A 20000-nucleotide genomic window follows, 5' to 3' on the forward strand; every position below is an offset into this window, starting at 1 on the left:
GGTTTGCCCGGGGTGCGCACACCTTGGCTGGGTTGCGCACCCTTTGTGCGCTCCAAGGTGCGCACGAAGTCGGAGCTCGGTTTGCCCCGGGTGCGCACCTTCGCCAGGGTGCGCACCTTGATGCGCACGCCTTGGCTGGGCTGCGCACCTTGGTGGGCGCCATGGTGCGCACCTTTCGTGCGCTCCAAGGTGCGCACGAAGTCGGAGCTCGGTTTGCCCCGGGTGCGCACCTTGGTGGGCGCCATGGTGCACTCCGAGGTGCCCAAGATTGGTGCGCACCAAGGAGCGCTCCGAAGTGCGCTCCAAGGTGCGCAGGTGCGCGCGAAGTCGAAAGTTGGGTTAATTGTCCGGTTTGCCTCGGGTGCGCACCTTGCGTGCACCTTCGCCAGGGTGGGCGCCTTGGTGCGCACACCTTGGCTGGGCTGCGCACCCGGGCGCGCACACCTTGGCACCCGCGTTTCCTTCATTTTAAATTTTTTTTTTTTACAATCTCTCAAGTGGGAAATTCTATAATCTCAACTTTTTTTGCCTTTTCAGGAAACTTTTGAATGGAGCGCATCATTGGTGCGCTCCGAAGTGTGCTCCAAGGTGCGCACCTCTGGTGTGCTCCAAAGCTCTCTCCAGCTGCGTGCACCTGCCCCGGCCGCGCACCCGGCCCCGCCCAGCTTCGCTCACCTGTCCCGGGCGTCTGGTGCGGAACCTTAGAGTAAGAAACATCACCGTGCACCTTGGCCAACGTGCGCGACTCGACCGAGCGCGCACTGGCCGAGGTGCACACCGATTTCACCTGGGTGCGCGCGCAGCACCTCGGGCGCACCGGGGTGCGCGCACAACGCCCGGGTTGCACCGTGGCCTGTGTGCTCGGGGCGCCTCGGGTGCGCGCTCGGTGTCGCCCCCGCGCGCGCGGTAGTGCGGGCAGCGCACCCCGGCCCGGCCCGGCCCCGACGAGAACGCAAACGGGCAAAAGGTTTATTCAAATAGCATTGCGACGCCCGGCGAAAAACTAAAAAAGGGTGCAACACCGGGACTTCCCGGGAGGTCACCCATCCCAGTACTACTCCGGCCCAAGCGCGCTTAACTGCGGAGTTCTGATGGGATCCGGTGCACTAACGCTGGTATGATCGCACCCGTTATGAGCTTGTCGCAGTGTGTACTTAGCAAACCGCGACCCACGTGCGAATCCACCCCGGCCACCCACCCCCGTCGAGGTGCACACCCTCCCTCGCGAAGTGCGCCCCGTTCGCCAAGTGTGAGCCCTGCCCGGGTGCGCGCACCTTGCTAGGGCGTCGGGTGTGCACCCGGCCCGGCCTACGTGCGTGCACCTGGACGGGGCGTCGTGTGCGTGCAGTGTCCCGTCTGCAACGCGGTGCCCACACACCACCTCGGGCGCAACGACCTGCGCTCACATGTGGGCCGAGTGCACCTTGGTGCATGTTCGGGGCGCCTCGGGTGCACGCTCGATCTTGCCCCGGTGCACCAAGGCGCTCGGTTTGCCCCGGGTGCGCACTTGGTGCAAGGTGGGCACCCAAAATAGGGATCAAGCACCAAAACACAAGTTTCGGGATGCAAAATGGGACCCAAGGACCACAAATGCGTTCCAAGACCCATGATGGGTCCACGAGAACAAAAATGTGTTCCGAGACTTAATAAACAAATATTGGGTTTTAGGAGAAGAAACATGCTCTGATGCCCAAAACGAGAATCGACCCCGAAAAGGCCACAGGCCAAAAGTGGGATGCGAGACAAAAAAAAATGGGACCCGAGGACCAAAATTGGGTTCCCAGGTCGAAGACAGGGCAACCGGACAAGAAACGACCTCTAAGGCTCGAAATGAGTCCCGACGACTAAAACTTGACAAGAAGCACCCATCAGGCACCCAACTCGACACCCATGGGATGCCGACCCACCCGGGCTTCCACCTAGCACACCTTGGCACCCACCCACCCTCGCACCCAACCTCGCACCCAACTTAGCACCTTTGAACCCACATTGGCACTCACCCTGACCCTGGCACCTTGGAACCCACATTGGCACTCACCTTGACCCTGGCACCCACCTTTGCACTCACCTTGGGACCCACCCTGGCTCCCACCTCGGCACCCACCCAGACACCCACCTTGGTTCCTTGGCACCCACCTTGGATCCTTGGCACCCACCCCGACACCCACCTTGGCACGCAACTTGGCTACTTGCCACCCACCTTGGCTCCTTGACGCCCACCCCGACAACCACCCCGTGACCTACCCTGGCTAGGGTTGGTGCACACCCACCCTGGTGCCCACCTTGGCACCCACCCCATGACCCACCTTGGCACGCACCTTAGTACCCACCCCGTTACCCACCCTAGGACCCACCCCGTGACCCACCTTGGCCAGGGTGGGTGCCTTGGTGCGCACAACTTGCCTGGGCTGCACACCAGGGCGGGCTCAAGATGGCACCCGCGTTCCGTTTTTTTCACTATCTTTCAAAACGGAAATTTTAAAATCTCGTTTTTTTTTTTTTTTTGCCTTTTCTGGAAATTAGTGAAGGCAGCGCATCAAAGGTGCGCAATGCTGGTGCGAACCCGGGAGCGCTCCGATGTGTGCTCCAAGGTGCGGCGTGCACGAAGTCCGAGCCCGGCTTGCCCCGGGTGCGCACCTCGCGTGCACCTTCGCCGGGGTGAGCACCTTGGCTGGGTTGCGCGCCCTGGTGCGCACCAAGGAGCGCTCTGAAGTGTGCTCCAAGGTGCGGCGTGCACGAAGTCGGAGCTCGGTTTGCCCCGGGTGTGCACCTCGGGTGCGCACCTCGCGTGCACCTTCGCTGCGGTGGGCACCTTGGCTGGGTTGCGCGCCTTGGTGGGCACCATGCAGTGCACGAAGTCGGAGCCCGGTTTGCCCCGGGCGCGCACCTCCGCCAGGGTGGGCACCTTGGTGCGCACAACTTGCCTGGGCTGCGCACCAGGAAGGGCTCAAGATGGCACCCGCGTTCCGTTTTTTTCACTATCTTTCAGAACGGAAATTTTAAAATATCGTTTTTTTTTGCCTTTTCTGGAAATTAGTGAAGGCAGCGCATCAAAGGTGCGCAACGCTGGTGCGAACCTGGGAGCGCTCCGATGTGTGCTCCAAGGTGCGGCGTGCACGAAGTCGGAGCCCGGTTTGCCCCGGGTGCGCCCTGGTGGGCACCATGGTGCGCACCAAGGAGCGCTCCGAAGTGTGCTCCAAGGTGCGGCCTGCACGAAGTCGGAGCCCGGTTTGCCCCGGGTGTGCACCGCGGGTGGGCACCTTGGTGCGCATGCCTTGCCTGGGCTGCGCACCAGGGCGGGCTCAAGATGGCACCCGCGTTCCGTTTTTTTCACTATCTTTCAAAACGGAAATTTTAAAATCTCATTTTTTTTTGCCTTTTCTGGAAATTAGTGAAGGCAGCGCATCAAAGGTGCGCACCTCGCTGCCCACCACGGTGCGCAACGCCGGTGGGCACCCGGGAGTGCTTCGAAGTGTGCTCCAAGGTGCTGCGTGCACGTTGTCGGAGCCCGGTTTGCCCCGGGTGCGCACCTCGCGTGCACCTTCGTCGGGGTGGGCACCTTGGCTGGGTTTGCCCCGGCTGCGCTCCGAAGCGGGGTTATTGGAGCGCCGCCTCTTTTTTTGTCGGAGCGTTTGGTGGGGTTTCTCGCATTGGCTCTTCCCAGGCCCGGTTGCCACCCTGGCGCGCACGAAGTCGGAAGTAGGGTTAATTGCCCGGGTGCGCACCTTTGCCAGGGTGGGCACCTTACCTGGGCTGTGCACCCGGGCGGGCTCAAGATGGCACCCGCGTTCCGTTTTTTTCACTATCTTTCAAAACGGAAATTTTAAAATCTCCTCTTTTTTTTGCCTTTTCTGGAAATTAGTGAAGGCAGCGCATCAAAGGTGCGCACCTCGCTGCCCACCTTGGTGTGCTCTGAGGTGCGCACCCGGGAGCGCTACGAAGTGTGCTCCAAGGTGCGGCGTGCACGTTGTCGGAGCCCGGTTTGCCCCGGGTGCGCACCTCGCCTGCACCTTGGCCGGGGTGGGCACCCTGGCTGGGTTTGCCCAGGGTGCGCTCCGAAGCGGGGTTACTGGAGCGCCCCCTCTTTTTTTGTCAGAGCGTTTGGTGGGGTTTCTCGCATTGGCTCTTCCCAGGCCCGGTTGTTGGGTGCGCTCCCACCCTGGTGCGCGCGAAGTTGGAAGTTGGGTTAATTGCCCGGGCGCGCACCTTCGCCAGGGTGGGCACCTTGGTGCGCACACCTTGGCTGGGCTGCGCACCAGGGCGGGCTCAAGATGGCACCAGCATTCCCTTTTTCTCACTATCTTTCAAAACGGAAATTTTAAAATCTCGTTTTCTTTTGCCTTTTATGGAAATTAGTGAAGGCATCGCATCAAAGGTGCGCACCTCGCTGCCCACCTTGGTGTGCTCCGAGGTGCCCACCACGGTGCGCTCCGAGGTGCCCACCACGGTGCGCAACGCCGGTGCGAACCCGGGAGCGCCCCGATGTGTGCTCCAAGGTGCGGCGTGCACGAAGCCGGACCCCGGTTTGCCCCGGGTGCGCACCTCGCGTGCACCTTGGTGCGCACACCTTGGCTGGGTTGCGCGGCCTGGTGGGCACCATGGTGCGCACCAAGGAGCGCTCCGAAGTGTGCTCCAAGGTGCGGCGTGCACGAAGTCCTAGCCCGGTTTGCCCCGGGTGCGCACCTTCGCCGCGGTGGGCACCATGGCGTGCACGAAGTCGGAGCCCGGTTTGCCCCAGGTGCGCACCTCGCGTGCACCTTCGCCGGGGTGGGCACCTCGGCTGGGTTGCGCGCCCTGGTGCGCACCAAGGAGCGCTCCGAAGTGTGCTCCAAGGTGCGGCGTGCACGAAGTCGGAGCCCGGTTTGCCCCGGGTGCGCACCTTCGCCGCGGTGGGCACCCTGGTGCGCACCATGGCGTGCACGAAGTCGGAGCCCGGTTTGCCCCGGGTGCGCACCTCGCGTGCACCTTCGGCGGGGTTGCGCGCCCTGGTGCGCACCAAGGAGCGCTCCGAAGTGTGCTCCAAGGTGCGGCGTGCACGAAGTCGGAGCCCGGTTTGCCCCGGGTGCGCACCTCGCGTGCACCTTCGGCGGGGTTGCGCGCCCTGGTGGGCACCATGGTGCGCACCAAGGAGCGCTCCGAAGTGTGCTCCAAGGTGCGGCGTGCACGAAGTCGGAGCCCGGTTTGCCCCGGGTGCGCACCTCGCGTGCACCTTCGCCGCGGTGGGCACCATGGCGTGCACGAAGTCGGAGCCCGGTTTGCCCCGGGTGCGCACCTCGCGTGCACCTTCGCCGGGGTGGGCACCTCGGCTGGGTTGCGCACCCTGGTGCGCACCAAGGAGCACTCCGAAGTGTGCTCCAAGGTGCGGCGTGCACGAAGTCGGAGCCCGGTTTGCCCCGGGTGCGCACCTCGCGTGCACCTTCGCCGCGGTGGGCACCATGGCGTGCACGAAGTCGGAGCCTGGTTTGCCTCGGGTGCGCACCCCGCGTGCACCTTCGCCGGGGTGGGCACCTCGGCTGGGTTGCGCGCCCTGGTGCGCACCAAGGAGCGCTCCGAAGTGTGCTCCAAGGTGCGGCGTGCACGAAGTCGGAGCCCGGTTTGCCCCGGGTGCGCACCTCGCGTGCACCTTCGCCGCGGTGGGCACCTTGGCTGGGTTGGGCACCATTGAGCGCTCCGAAGTGTGCTCCAAGGTGCGCACCATGGCCCTCCAAGGTGCGCAGCATGGCGTGCACGAAGTCGGAGCCCGGTTTGCCCCGGGTGCGCACCTCGCGTGCACCTTCGCCAGGGTGGGCACCTCGGTGCGCACACCTTCTCAATGTTTTCTTGCCTTTTCTGGAAATTGGTGAAGGCAGCGCATCAAAGGTGCGCACCTCGGTGTGCTCCGAGGTGCGAACCCGAGAGCGCTCCGAGGTGCCCACGAAGTCGAAAGTCGGGTTAATTGCATTGTTTTCCCCGGGTGCGCTCCGAGGTGCGCAACATCGGTGCGCACCAAGGAGGGCTCCGAAGTGTGCTCCAAGGTGCGCACGATTCGGAGCTCGGTTTGCCCGGGGTGCGCACACCTTGGCTGGGTTGCGCACCCTTTGTGCGCTCCAAGGTGCGCACGAAGTCGGAGCTCGGTTTGCCCCGGGTGCGCACCTTCGCCAGGGTGCGCACCTTGATGCGCACGCCTTGGCTGGGCTGCGCACCTTGGTGGGCGCCATGGTGCGCACCTTTCGTGCGCTCCAAGGTGCGCACGAAGTCGGAGCTCGGTTTGCCCCGGGTGCGCACCTTGGTGGGCGCCATGGTGCACTCCGAGGTGCCCAAGATTGGTGCGCAACAAGGAGCGCTCCGAAGTGCGCTCCAAGGTGCGCAGGTGCGCGCGAAGTCGAAAGTTGGGTTAATTGTCCGGTTTGCCTCGGGTGCGCACCTTGCGTGCACCTTCGCCAGGGTGGGCGCCTTGGTGCGCACACCTTGGCTGGGCTGCGCACCCGGGCGCGCACACCTTGGCACCCGCGTTTCCTTCATTTTAAATTTTTTTTTTTTACAATCTCTCAAGTGGGAAATTCTATAATCTCAACTTTTTTTGCCTTTTCAGGAAACTTTTGAATGGAGCGCATCATTGGTGCGCTCCGAAGTGTGCTCCAAGGTGCGCACCTCTGGTGTGCTCCAAAGCTCTCTCCAGCTGCGTGCACCTGCCCCGGCCGCGCACCCGGCCCCGCCCAGCTTCGCTCACCTGTCCCGGGCGTCTGGTGCGGAACCTTAGAGTAAGAAACATCACCGTGCACCTTGGCCAACGTGCGCGACTCGACCGAGCGCGCACTGGCCGAGGTGCACACCGATTTCACCTGGGTGCGCGCGCAGCACCTCGGGCGCACCGGGGTGCGCGCACAACGCCCGGGTTGCACCGTGGCCTGTGTGCTCGGGGCGCCTCGGGTGCGCGCTCGGTGTCGCCCCCCGCGCGCGCGGTAGTGCGGGCAGCGCACCCCGGCCCGGCCCGGCCCCGACGAGAACGCAAACGGGCAAAAGGTTTATTCAAATAGCATTGCGACGCCCGGCGAAAAACTAAGAAAGGGTGCAACACCGGGACTTCCCGGGAGGTCACCCATCCTAGTACTACTCCGGCCCAAGCGCGCTTAACTGCGGAGTTCTGATGGGATCCGGTGCACTAACGCTGGTATGATCGCACCCGTTATGAGCTTGTCGCAGTGTGTACTTAGCAAACCGCGACCCACGTGCGAATCCACCCCGGCCACCCACCCCCGTCGAGGTGCACACCCTCCCTCGCGAAGTGCGCCCCGTTCGCCAAGTGTGAGCCCTGCCCGGGTGCGCGCACCTTGCTAGGGCGTCGGGTGTGCACCCGGCCCGGCCTACGTGCGTGCACCTGGACGGGGCGTCGTGTGCGTGCAGTGTCCCGTCTGCAACGCGGTGCCCACACACCACCTCGGGCGCAACGACCTGCGCTCACATGTGGGCCGAGTGCACCTTGGTGCATGTTCGGGGCGCCTCGGGTGCACGCTCGATCTTGCCCCGGTGCACCAAGGCGCTCGGTTTGCCCCGGGTGCGCACTTGGTGCAAGGTGGGCACCCAAAATAGGGATCAAGCACCAAAACACAAGTTTCGGGATGCAAAATGGGACCCAAGGACCACAAATGCGTTCCAAGACCCATGATGGGTCCACGAGAACAAAAATGTGTTCCGAGACTTAATAAACAAATATTGGGTTTTAGGAGAAGAAACATGCTCTGATGCCCAAAACGAGAATCGACCCCGAAAAGGCCACAGGCCAAAAGTGGGATGCGAGACAAAAAAAAATGGGACCCGAGGACCAAAATTGGGTTCCCAGGTCGAAGACAGGGCAACCGGACAAGAAACGACCTCTAAGGCTCGAAATGAGTCCCGACGACTAAAACTTGACAAGAAGCACCCATCAGGCACCCAACTCGACACCCATGGGATGCCGACCCACCCGGGCTTCCACCTAGCACACCTTGGCACCCACCCACCCTCGCACCCAACCTCGCACCCAACTTAGCACCTTTGAACCCACATTGGCACTCACCCTGACCCTGGCACCTTGGAACCCACATTGGCACTCACCTTGACCCTGGCACCCACCTTTGCACTCACCTTGGGACCCACCCTGGCTCCCACCTCGGCACCCACCCAGACACCCACCTTGGTTCCTTGGCACCCACCTTGGATCCTTGGCACCCACCCCGACACCCACCTTGGCACGCAACTTGGCTACTTGCCACCCACCTTGGCTCCTTGACGCCCACCCCGACAACCACCCCGTGACCTACCCTGGCTAGGGTTGGTGCACACCCACCCTGGTGCCCACCTTGGCACCCACCCCATGACCCACCTTGGCACGCACCTTAGTACCCACCCTGTTACCCACCCTAGGACCCACCCCGTGACCCACCTTGGCCAGGGTGGGTGCACCCACCCTGGTGCCCACCTTGGCACCCACCCATCCTAGCACCCAGCCTGTGACCGGGCTTGGAACCCAACCTTGCACCCGTCTTGGCCAGTGTGGGTGCGCACCCATCCTGGCACCCACGTTGTGACACACCCTTTAACCCACGCACCCTAGCAGCCACGTTGGCACCCACCTTGGAACACAACCTAGCAACTTGGCACCCACCCCGTGACCCACCTTGGCATCCACCATAGCAGTCGCCCACTTGGCACCCACCTTGGAACCCAAGTTGGCACCCACCTCGGCACCCACCTTGACACTTGTGGACCCACCTTGCCACTCACCCTAGCATCGACCCATCCTAGCACCCACCCTGGCACCTTTGCACCCTAGCACTCACCCATCCTAGCACCTAACCTGTGACCCACCTTGACACTCACCCTCGCACCCACCTTGGAACCCAACCTAGCACCCACCCACCCTGACACCAACCCTAGCACCTACCCACCCTTGCACCCACCCTGTGACCCATCTTGGCACCCACCCATCCTACCACTCAACCTATCACCCACCTTCTCACCCACCTTGGCATCCACCTTAGCACCCACCCACACTGGCACCTTGGCACCCACCTCGGGCAAGGTGGGTGCACACCCACCCTGACACCCAATTTAGAACCAACCGAGCATGTTACCCACCTTGGCACCCACATTGCAGCCCACCCTAGTACCCACCCTATGACCCACATTGGCATCCACACCCTAGCACCCAGGCACCTCGACACCCGCCTTGACACGCACCCTAGCACTAAACCTGTGACCCACCTTGGAACTCACCCTAGAACCCACCCACCCTGTGAACCACCTTGGCATCCACCTTAGCACCCACCCACCTTGGCACCCACTCTAGCACTCACCCATCCTAACACCCAACTTGTTACCCACCTTGGCACCCGCCCTCGCGTCCACCTTGAAACCCACCCTAGCACCCACCCACGCAGGAGCCCACCTTGGCACCCAACCTAACACCCACGCATCCTGGCACCCAACTTGTGACCCACCTTGGAACCCACCCTAGTACCCACCTTTGAACCCACTATATCACCAACCCACCTTGGCACCCACCCTATGACCCTCTTTGGAATCCACCCTAGCACGCACCCACCCTGGCACCCACCATGGAGCGCACCCTAGCACCCACCCACCTCGGCACGCACCTCAACACCCACCTTGGTGTGCGCACTGCGCCAACCTCTCAAAGACCCTATGTGGTGCGCTCCAAAGTGTACACCTTTGGTGCGCTCCAAGGTGCGCACCTTTGGTGCACACCGAGGTGCACACCAAAGTGTGCACCGAGGTGAGCACCAAAGTGCACTCCAAGGTGCACACCAAGGCGTGCACCTTTGGTGCGGTCAATGCAAACGAATTCGGAAGTTGGGGTCGATGTCCTAATCGCTGCTGCAGACTACACGTATGAGAATCGGACAAATAGCTTTATATAGGGGAGGTGTTGCGTTTGATGGGTCGACTCCCCTGGTTGTGTGCACTGCACCAACTTCAAAGACCCTGTCTTGTTTAAGAAGTCAAAAGTTGGGGTGGATGTCCTAATCATTGCTGCAGTCTACGCATGTATGAGAATCAGACAAATAGCTTATATAGGGGAGGTGTTGCATTCGGTGGGTTGACTCCCCTGGTTGTGCGCACTGCGCCAACCTCAAAGACCCCGCATAGCAGAAGAAGTCGGAAGTCGGATTTTGGTGAGCACCAAGGCGTGCACCTTTGGTGCGGTCAACGCAGACGAATTCAGAAGTTGGGGTGGATGTCCTAATCGTTGTTGCAGGCTACACATGTATGAGAATCAGACAAATAGCTTATATAGGGGAGGTGTTGGGTTTGATGGGTCAACTCCCTTGGTTGTGCGCATTACGCCAACCTCAAAGACCTTGTTTTCGTTAAGAAGTCAAAAGTTGGGGTCAATGTCCTAATGGCTCCTGTAGGCTACACATGTATGAGAATCGGACAAATAGCTTATATAGGGGAGGTGTTGGGTTTGATGGGTCGACTCCCCTGGTTGTGCGCATTACGTCAACCTCAAAGACCTTGTTTTCGTTAAGAAGTCAAAAGTTGGGGTCGATGTCCTAATTGCTCCTGTAGACTACACATGTATGAGAATCAGACAAATAGCTTATATAGGGGAGGTGTTGGGTTTGATGGGTTGACTCCCCTAGTTGTTCGCATTACACCAACCTCAAAGACCTTGTTTTCGTTTAGAAGCCGAAAGTTGGGGTCGATGTCCTAATTGCTCCTGCAGGCTACGCATGTATGAGAATCAGACAAATAGCTTATATAGGGGAGGTGTTGGGTTTGATGGGTCGACTCCCCTGGTTGTGCGCATTGCGCCAACCTCAAAGACCCTGCATTGCGGATGAAGTCGAAAGTCAGAGTTTGGTGTGCTACAAGGTGTGGTCGAAGGTGCTCACCTAGGTGTGCACCTTTGGAGCGCAGGAAAAGTGCCCTCCAAAAGTGCGCACCTTTGGAGTGCACAAAAGTGCCCTCCAAAAGTGCGCACCTTTGGAGCGCACAAAAGTGCCCTCCAAAAAGTGCCCTCCAAAAGTGCGCACCTTTGGAGCGCACAAAAGTGCCCTCCAAAAAGTGCCCTCCAAAAGTGCGCACCTTTGGAGTGCAGAAAAGTGCCCTCCAAAAAGTGCCCTCCAAAAGTGTGCACCTTTGGAGTGCACAAAAGTGCCCTCCAAAAGTGCGCACCTTTGGAGCGCAGAAAAGTGCCCTCCAAAAAGTGCCCTCCAAAAGTGCGCACCTTTGGAGCGCAGAAAAGTGCCCTCCAAAAAGTGCCCTCCAAAAGTGCGCACCTTTGGAGCGCAGAAAAGTGCCCTCCAAAAAGTGCCCTCCAAAAGTGCGCACCTTTGGAGCGCAGAAAAGTGCCCTCCAAAAAGTGCCCTCCAAAAGTGCGCACCTTTGGAGCGCACAAAAGTGCCCTCCAAAAAGTGCCCTCCAAAAGTGCGCACCTTTGGAGCGCACAAAAGTGCCCTCCAAAAGTGCGCACCTTTGGAGCGCACAAAAGTGCCCTCCAAAAGTGCGCACTTTTGGTGCGCACCAAGGCGCTGGTTCGGTCGTTGCAGGCGAGTTCGGAAGTTGGGGTCGATGTCCTGAGCGGAGGTGCAAACTACACAGGTGTCGGAATCGGACAAATAGCTTATATAGGGGAGGTGTATGCTTCGATGGGTCGACTCCCCAGGTTGAGCGCACCGCGCCAACCTCAAAGACCCTACGGTATGGATGAAGTCGGAAGTTGGGTCCGATGACCGATTCGATTAGTAGGTATGCTCATGAGGTCGGAATTTGGGTCCGATGACCTGCCATGTGCAGGAAGGCGAATGTTGGCACTGTGCGTTGCAAGGTGCACACCAAGGTGCTGGTGCGGTCTTTTTAGTCGAGTTCGGAAGTTGGGGTCGATGTCCTGATCGGAGGTGCAAGCTACACAGGTGTGGGAATCGGACAAATAGCTTATATAGGGGAGGTGTATGCTTCGTTGGGTCGACTCCCCGGGTTGAGCGCACCGCGCCAACCTCAAAGACCCTACGGTATGGATGAAGTCGGAAGTTGGGTCCGATGACCGATTCGATATGTAGGCATACTCGCGAGGTCGGAATTTGGGTCCGATGACCTGCCATGTGCAGGAAGGCGAATGTTGGCACTGTGCGTTGCAAGGTGCGCACCAAGGCGCTGGTTCGGTCGTTGCAGGCGAGTTCGGAAGTTGGGGTCGATGTCCTGATCGGAGGTGCAAACTACACAGGTGTGGGAATCGGACAAATAGCTTATATAGGGGAGGTGTATGCTTCGTTGGGTCGACTCCCCGGGTTGAGCGCACCGCGCCAACCTCAAAGACCCTACGGTATGGATGAAGTCGGAAGTTGTGTCCGATGACCGATTCGATATGTAGGCATACTCGCGAGGTCGGAATTTGGGTCCGATGACCTGCCATGTGCAGGAAGGCGAATGTTGGGACTGTGCGTCGCAAGGTGCGCACCAAGGCGCTGGTGCCGTCGTTGCAGTCGAGTTCGGAAGTTGGGGTCGATGTCCTGGTCAGAGGTGCAAACTACACAGGTGTGGGAATCGGACAAATAGCTTATATAGGGGAGGTGTATGCTTCGATGGGTCGACTCCCCGGGTTGAGCGCACCGCGCCAACCTCAAAGACCCTACAGTATGGATGAAGTCGGAAGTTGGGTCCGATGACCGATTCGATACGTAGGCATATTGGCGAGGTCTGAATTTGTGTCCGATGACCTGCCATGCGCAGGAAGGCGGAATTTGGGTCCGATGACCGAGTTGATGGCGTGCCATGCGCAGAAAGGCGGAATTTGGGTCCGATGACCGAGTTGATGTTGATGGCCCGCCATGCACAGGAAGGCGGAATTTGGGTCCGATGACCGATTTGAAGGCGTGCCATGCGCAGAAAGGCGGAGTTTGGGTCCGATGACCGAGTTGATATTGATGGCCCGCCATGCGCAGGAAGGCGGAATTTGGGTCCGATGACCTGACATACGCATGGAGTCCGACTCGGGGGCCGATGTTCGATTCGATGACTTGCATTGTGGGTAAAGTCGGAAGTTGTGGTCTTTGACCCGATTCGATGACCAGACTTCGGCTGCTTGAGAATCGGACAAATAACTTATATAGGGGAGGTAGTGTTCTCGAGCATCCTCCCCCCGTGCCCGTTTATGTCGATTGATGCTGGTGCTCGACTGGTTGGAGCGCTCGGATGCAAAAATCTTGCACCAGGATTTATCGATTGTGATGGACACGGCAAGTCTCCTGATTGCTATGCAGGAGCTCATCGTGAATCTCTATGCGGCCTTGGTATGGACTCGACCTGCGGAATGGTTCGGCAATGGTAGTCGCTCCAACACGTCCTTGCAATGGCCACAGAGGTGATTCGACTAGAGCTCCAGTCTAGCTTTTGGGTTGCTTGGCGGACTGGTATAGCCGCGATCGAGTTCCGGCCATGAACGTTTTAGATAGCTCTTGGGCTTTCTGGGACGGAAGTCGGAAGTTTGGGCTGTTGTCCGATTTGATGACCATTCTTCGGATGTGTGAGAATCGGACAAATAACTTATATAGGGGACTGTGTTGTCTCACGCAGCCCCCTCCGTGCCCCTCTATCTCGACCGATGTTGGTGCTTGAAAGGGTTGGGATCGCTCGGATTTATAAACGTGCACCACCATTTGTCGAGTGTGAGGGACGCGGCAGGTCTCCTAAATGCTATACGGGCGCTCTCTGAGAATCTCTATCCGGCCTCGACACAGACTAGTCTTGCTGAATGGTTTGGCACTGGTAGTCGATCCAACACGTCGTTGTTGTGGCCGCCTAGGCGATTCGATTCGAGCCCCCGTCTAGCTTTTGGGTTGCTTGGCGGATTTTGCCCTATCCGCAAGTGAGCTCGGTCCCTAAACGTTCGAGAAACCCGATTGCTATGCGCCGACTCTCTTTCTTGCGAGCCTCCATCTAGCTTTTGGGTCTCTACGGAACGGAAGTCGGAATCTGGGACCGTTGTTTGATTCGACGAGGCAGACTACGGTTGTGCGAGAATCGGACAAATAACTTATATAGGGGAGGTGTTGACTGGAGCATTCTCCCCCGTGCCCCTCTAACTCGACCAATGCTGGCGCTCGAACGGTGGTAGCGCTCGGATTTTCGTTGAGCGCCAGCATTGGTCGATTTAGAGGGGCATGCGAGATTCCCGAATGCTATGCGAGGGCTCTAACGGAAATGTCTATTGGTTTCGGTATGGATGCAATTGCGAGTGGTTCGGCAAAGGTAGTCGTTCCGATGCGTCCATGTCGTGGCCAAATCGATAATTCGATTTGAGCCCTCGTATAGCATTTGGGTCTCTCGATGTGATTCCGCATTCCAGTCCCTTTGGGCACTGCTTGAGCCGCATCCCAGGGGGTTCCCTTCCCAATAATCTGCCTCGCAACCCGATTGCTATGCGGTGAGGCTCCTCGGCCGCCTCGGAACTATCTGTGTATCAGACGCATCGCGGGATAAGGGGTTGGCAACGGTAGTCGCCCCAAGCGCGTCCGATGCTTGGACCATTCCGAGGCGGCCCTGAAGCCTCTTCCGTCTAGCCGTTGGGTCCTTCTCGCCGCATCCCTTGCCTCGCACCCCGATTGCTATGCGGTGAGGCTCCTCGGCCGCCTTGGAACTATCTGTGTATCAGACGCATCGCGGGATAAGGGGTTGTCACTGGTAGTCGCCCCAAGCGCGTCCGATGCTTGGACCATTCCGAGGCGGCCCTGAAGCCTCTTCCGTCTAGCCGTTGGGTCCTTCTCGCCGCATCCCTCGACTCGCACCCCGATTGCTATGCGGTGAGGCTCCTCGGCCGCCTTGGAACTATCTGTGTATCGGACGCGTCGCGGGATAAGGGGTTGTCACTGGTAGTCGCCCCAAGCGCGTCCGATGCTTGGACCATTCCGAGGCGGCCCTGAAGCCTCTTCCGTCTAGCCGTTGGGTCCTTCTCGCCGCATCCCTCGCCTCGCACCCCGATTGCTATGCGGTGAGGCTCCTCGGCCGCCTTGGAACTATCTGTGTATCGGACGCGTCGCGGGATAAGGGGTTGTCACTGGTAGTCGCCCCAAGCGCGTGCGATGCATGGACCATTCCCAGGCGGCCCTGAAGCCTCTTCCGTCTAGCCGTTGGGTCCTTCTCGCCGCATCCCTCGCCTCGCACCCCGATTGCTATGCGGTGAGGCTCCTCGGCCGCCTTGGAACTATCTGTGTATCGGACGCGTCGCGGGATAAGGGGTTGTCACTGGTAGTCGCCCCAAGCGCGTCCGATGCTTGGACCATTCCGAGGCGGCCCTGAAGCCTCTTCCGTCTAGCCGTTGGGTCCTTCTCGCCGCATCCCTCGCCTCGCACCCCGATTGCTATGCGGTGAGGCTCCTCGGCCGCCTTGGAACTATCTGTGTATCGGACGCGTCGCGGGATAAGGGGTTGTCACTGGTAGTCGCCCCAAGCGCGTCCGATGCTTGGACCATTCCGAGGCGGCCCTGAAGCCTCTTCCGTCTAGCCGTTGGGTCCTTCTCGCCGCATCCCTCGCCTCGCACCCCGATTGCTATGCGGTGAGGCTCCTCGGCCGCCTTGGAACTATCTGTGTATCGGACGCGTCGCGGGATAAGGGGTTGTCACTGGTAGTCGCCCCAAGCGCGTCCGATGCTTGGACCATTCCGAGGCGGCCCTGAAGCCTCTTCCGTCTAGCCGTTGGGTCCTTCTCGCCGCATCCCTCGCCTCGCACCCCGATTGCTATGCGGTGAGGCTCCTCGGCCGCCTTGGAACTATCTGTGTATCGGACGCATCGCGGGATAAGGGGTTGTCACTGGTAGTCGCCCCAAGCGCGTCCGATGCTTGGACCATTCCGAGGCGGCCCTGAAGCCTCTTCCGTCTAGCCGTTGGGTCCTTCTCGCCGCATCCCTCGCCTCGCACCCCGATTGCTATGCGGTGAGGCTCCTCGGCCGCCTTGGAACTATCTGTGTATCGGACGCGTCGCGGGATAAGGGGTTGTCACTGGTAGTCGCCCCAAGCGCGTCCGATGCTTGGACCATTCCGAGGCGGCCCTGAAGCCTCTTCCGTCTAGCCGTTGGGTCCTTCTCGCCGCATCCCTCGCCTCGCACCCCGATTGCTATGCGGTGAGGCTCCTCGGCCGCCTTGGAACTATCTGTGTATCGGACGCGTCGCGGGATAAGGGGTTGTCACTGGTAGTCGCCCCAAGCGCGTCCGATGCTTGGACCATTCCGAGGCGGACCTGAAGCCTCTTCCGTCTAGCCGTTGGGTCCTTCTCGCCGCATCCCTCGCCTCGCACCCCGATTGCTATGCGGTGAGGCTCCTCGGCCGCCTTGGAACTATCTGTGTATCGGACGCGTCGCGGGATAAGGGGTTGTCACTGGTAGTCGCCCCAAGCGCGTCCGATGCTTGGACCATTCCGAGGCGGCCCTGAAGCCTCTTCCGTCTAGCCGTTGGGTCCTTCTTGCCGCATCCCTCGCCTCGCACCCCGATTGCTATGCGGTGAGGCTCCTCGGCCGCCTTGGAACTATCTGTGTATCGGACGCGTCGCGGGATAAGGGGTTGTCACTGGTAGTCGCCCCAAGCGCGTCCGATGCTTGGACCATTCCGAGGCGGCCCTGAAGCCTCTTCCGTCTAGCCGTTGGGTCCTTCTCGCCGCATCCCTCGCCTCGCACCCCGATTGCTATGCGGTGAGGCTCCTCGGCCGCCTTGGAACTATCTGTGTATCGGACGCATCGCGGGATAAGGGGTTGTCACTGGTAGTCGCCCCAAGCGCGTCCGATGCTTGGACCATTCCGAGGCGGCCCTGAAGCCTCTTCCGTCTAGCCGTTGGGTCCTTCTCGCCGCATCCCTCACCTCGCACCCCGATTGCTATGCGGTGAGGCTCCTCGGCCGCCTTGGAACTATCTGTGTATCGGACGCGTCGCGGGATAAGGGGTTGTCACTGGTAGTCGCCCCAAGCGCGTCCGATGCTTGGACCATTCCGAGGCGGACCTGAAGCCTCTTCCGTCTAGCCGTTGGGTCCTTCTCGCCGCATCCCTCGCCTCGCACCCCGATTGCTATGCGGTGAGGCTCCTCGGCCGCCTTGGAACTATCTGTGTATCGGACGCGTCGCGGGATAAGGGGTTGTCACTGGTAGTCGCCCCAAGCGCGTCCGATGCTTGGACCATTCCGAGGCGGCCCTGAAGCCTCTTCCGTCTAGCCGTTGGGTCCTTCTCGCCGCATCCCTCGCCTCGCACCCCGATTGCTATGCGGTGAGGCTCCTCGGCCGCCTTGGAACTATCTGTGTATCGGACGCGTCGCGGGATAAGGGGTTGTCACTGGTAGTCGCCCCAAGCGCGTCCGATGCTTGGACCATTCCGAGGCGGACCTGAAGCCTCTTCCCTCTAGCCGTTGGGGCTTTCTCGCCGCATCCCTCGCCTCGCACCCCGATTGCTATTCGGTGAGGCTCCTCGGCCGCCTTGGAACTATCTGTGTATCGGACGCATCGCGGGATAAGGGGTTGGCAGTGGTAGTCGCCCCAAGCGCGTCCGATGCTTGGACCATTCCGAGGCGGCCCTGCAGCCTCTTCCGTCTAGCCGTTGGGGCCATCTCGCTGCATCCCCCACCTCGCACCACGATTGCTATGCGGTGAGGCTCCTTGGCCGCCTCGGAACTATCTGTGTATCGGACGCATCGCGGGATAAGGGGTTGTCACTGGTAGTCGCCCCAAGCGCGTCCGATGCTTGGACTATTCCGAGGCGGCCCTGCAGCCTCTTCCGTCTAGCCGTTGGGGCCATCTCGCCGCATCCCCCAGCTCCTCGGCCGCCTCGGAACTATCTGTGTATCGGACGCATCGCGGGATAAGGGGTTGGCAGTGGTAGTCGCCCCAAGCGCGTTCGATGCTTGGACTATTCCGAGGCGGCCCCGCAGCCTCTTCCGTCTACCCTTTGGGGCCATCTCGCCGCATCCCTCGCCTCGCACCCCGATTGCTATGCGGTGAGGCTCCTCGGCCGCCTGGGAACTATCTTCGTATCGGATGCATCGCGGGATAAGGGGTTGTCACTGGTAGTCGCCCCAAGCGCGTCCGATGCTTGGACTATTCCGAGGCGGCCCTGTGGCCTCTTCCGTCTAGCCGTTGGGGCCATCTCGCCGCATCCCTCACCTCGCACCCCCATTGCTATGCGGTGAGGCTCCTCGGCCGCCTTGGAACTGTCTTCGTATCGGAAGCATCGCGGGATAAGGGGTTGTCACTGGTAGTCGCCCCAAGCGCGTCCGATGCTTGGACTATTCCGAGGCGGCCCTGCAGCCTCTTCCGTCTAGCCGTTGGGGCCATCTCGCCGCATCCCCCACCTCGCACCCGGATTGCTATGCGGTGAGGCTCCTCGGCCGCCTTGGAACTATCTTCGTATCGGACGCATCGCGGGATAAGGGGTTGTCACTGGTAGTCGCCCCAAGCGCGTCCGATGCTTGGACTATTCCGACGCGGCCCTGTGGCCTCTTCCGTCTAGCCGTTGGGGCCATCTCGCCGCATCCCCCACCTCGCACCCCGATTGCTATGCGGTGAGGCTCCTCGGCCGCCTTGGAACCATCTTCGTATCGGACGCATCGCGGGATGAGGGGTTGTCACTGGTAGTCGCCCCAAGCGCGTCCGATGCTTGGACCATTCCGAGGCGGCCCTGAAGCCTCTTCCGTCTAGCCGTTGGGGCCTTCCCGCCCCATCCCTCGCCTCGCACCCCCGATTGCTATGCGGTGAGGCTCCTCGGCCGCCTTGGAACCATCTGTGTATCGGACGCATCGCGGGATAAGGGGTTGGCACTGGTAGTCGCCCCAAGCGCGTCCGATGCTTGGAGCATTCCGAGGTGGCCCTGAAGCCTCTTCCGTCTAGCCGTTGGGGCCTTCCCGCCCCATCCCTCGCCTCGCACCCCGATTGATATGCGGTGAGGCTCCTCGGCCGCCTTGGAACTATCTGTGTATCGGACGCATCGCGGGATAAGGGGTTGGCACTGGTAGTCGTCCCAATCGCGTCCGATGCTTGGACCATTCCGAGGCGGCCCTGCAGCCTCTTCCGTTTAGCCGTCGGGGCCTTCCCGCCGCATCCCTCGCCTCGCATCCCGATTCCTATGCGGTGAGTCTTCTCGGCCGCCGCGGAACTATACCTGTTATTGCTACTGCATCCTTCGGCTGGTAACCTCCTCTGCCGCCTTGGAACGTTCTCTTTGTCGGACGCGTCGCGGGATAAGGGGTTGGCACTGGTAGTCGCCCCAAGCGCGCCCGATGCATAGACCGCTCCGAGTTGACCTTGCTTTCAGCCTCTCACATGCATAGACCTCTCTGAGTCGACCCTGCAGCCTCTCACGTTTAGCCTTTGGAATCTCGCCTCACAACATGATTGCTATCCTTGATGCATCCCTTGCCTCGAGCCCTGATTGCTTTCTTGGCTGCATCCCTCCTCTCCTCACAGCCCGGTTGTCATCACTGCTTCATCCGTCGCTTCATGCATTCTGGCTGCTGGGCCCTTCCCACCGCACACCTCGATTGCTATCTCTTCTGCATCACACACCCCGATTGCTATCTCTGCTACATCCCTCGGCTCTCACTTCTGCATCCTTCGCCTCCCACCTCGATTGCTATCAATGCTGCATCCGTAACCTCACACCCCGATTGCTATGCGGGGAGGCTCCTTGGCCGCCTTGGAAATTTCTGTGTGTCGGACGCACCGCGGGATAAGGGGTTGGCACTGGTAGTCGCCCCAAGTGCGCCCGATTCTTAGACCGCTTCGAGGTGACCTCGTAGCCTCTTTCGTCCAGGCTTCCTGCCTTCAACGCCCTTTTTACACCTCGATTGCTATGCGCGGGCTCGTTGGCGTCTATCACCTCTCTGCGAAGAGTGGCACGATGATTGTTGGGGTAAATCGTAGCAGTCCGATCTCTGGCCTTGGGCCATTGTGAGGGCTGATCGATTTCCTGTGCGCATCTCGTGTTCGCCCAGTAACAGACTCGACGACTTGTAATCGGTCTTGTTCCCGATTGTTCCTGGAGGTAGTCT

General features: G+C 60.4%; 2 non-coding genes across 2 annotated transcripts; both read right to left on the bottom strand.

Annotated features, from left to right (window-relative positions):
• Positions 1 to 1010: 1010 nt before the first annotated feature.
• Positions 1011 to 1129, bottom strand: LOC131867244 (5S ribosomal RNA). Its single transcript, XR_009365803.1, has one exon. It is a non-coding gene; the product is annotated as a 5S ribosomal RNA (ribosomal RNA).
• A 5916-nt stretch (positions 1130 to 7045) lies between these two features.
• LOC131867240 (5S ribosomal RNA) lies at positions 7046 to 7164 on the bottom strand. Its single transcript, XR_009365799.1, has one exon. It is a non-coding gene; the product is annotated as a 5S ribosomal RNA (ribosomal RNA).
• Positions 7165 to 20000: the final 12836 nt, after the last annotated feature.

The sequence above is a fragment of the Cryptomeria japonica genome, unplaced genomic scaffold (assembly GCF_030272615.1).
Source record: "Cryptomeria japonica unplaced genomic scaffold, Sugi_1.0 HiC_scaffold_166, whole genome shotgun sequence".
In the NCBI taxonomy this organism is placed as follows: domain Eukaryota; kingdom Viridiplantae; phylum Streptophyta; class Pinopsida; order Cupressales; family Cupressaceae; genus Cryptomeria; species Cryptomeria japonica.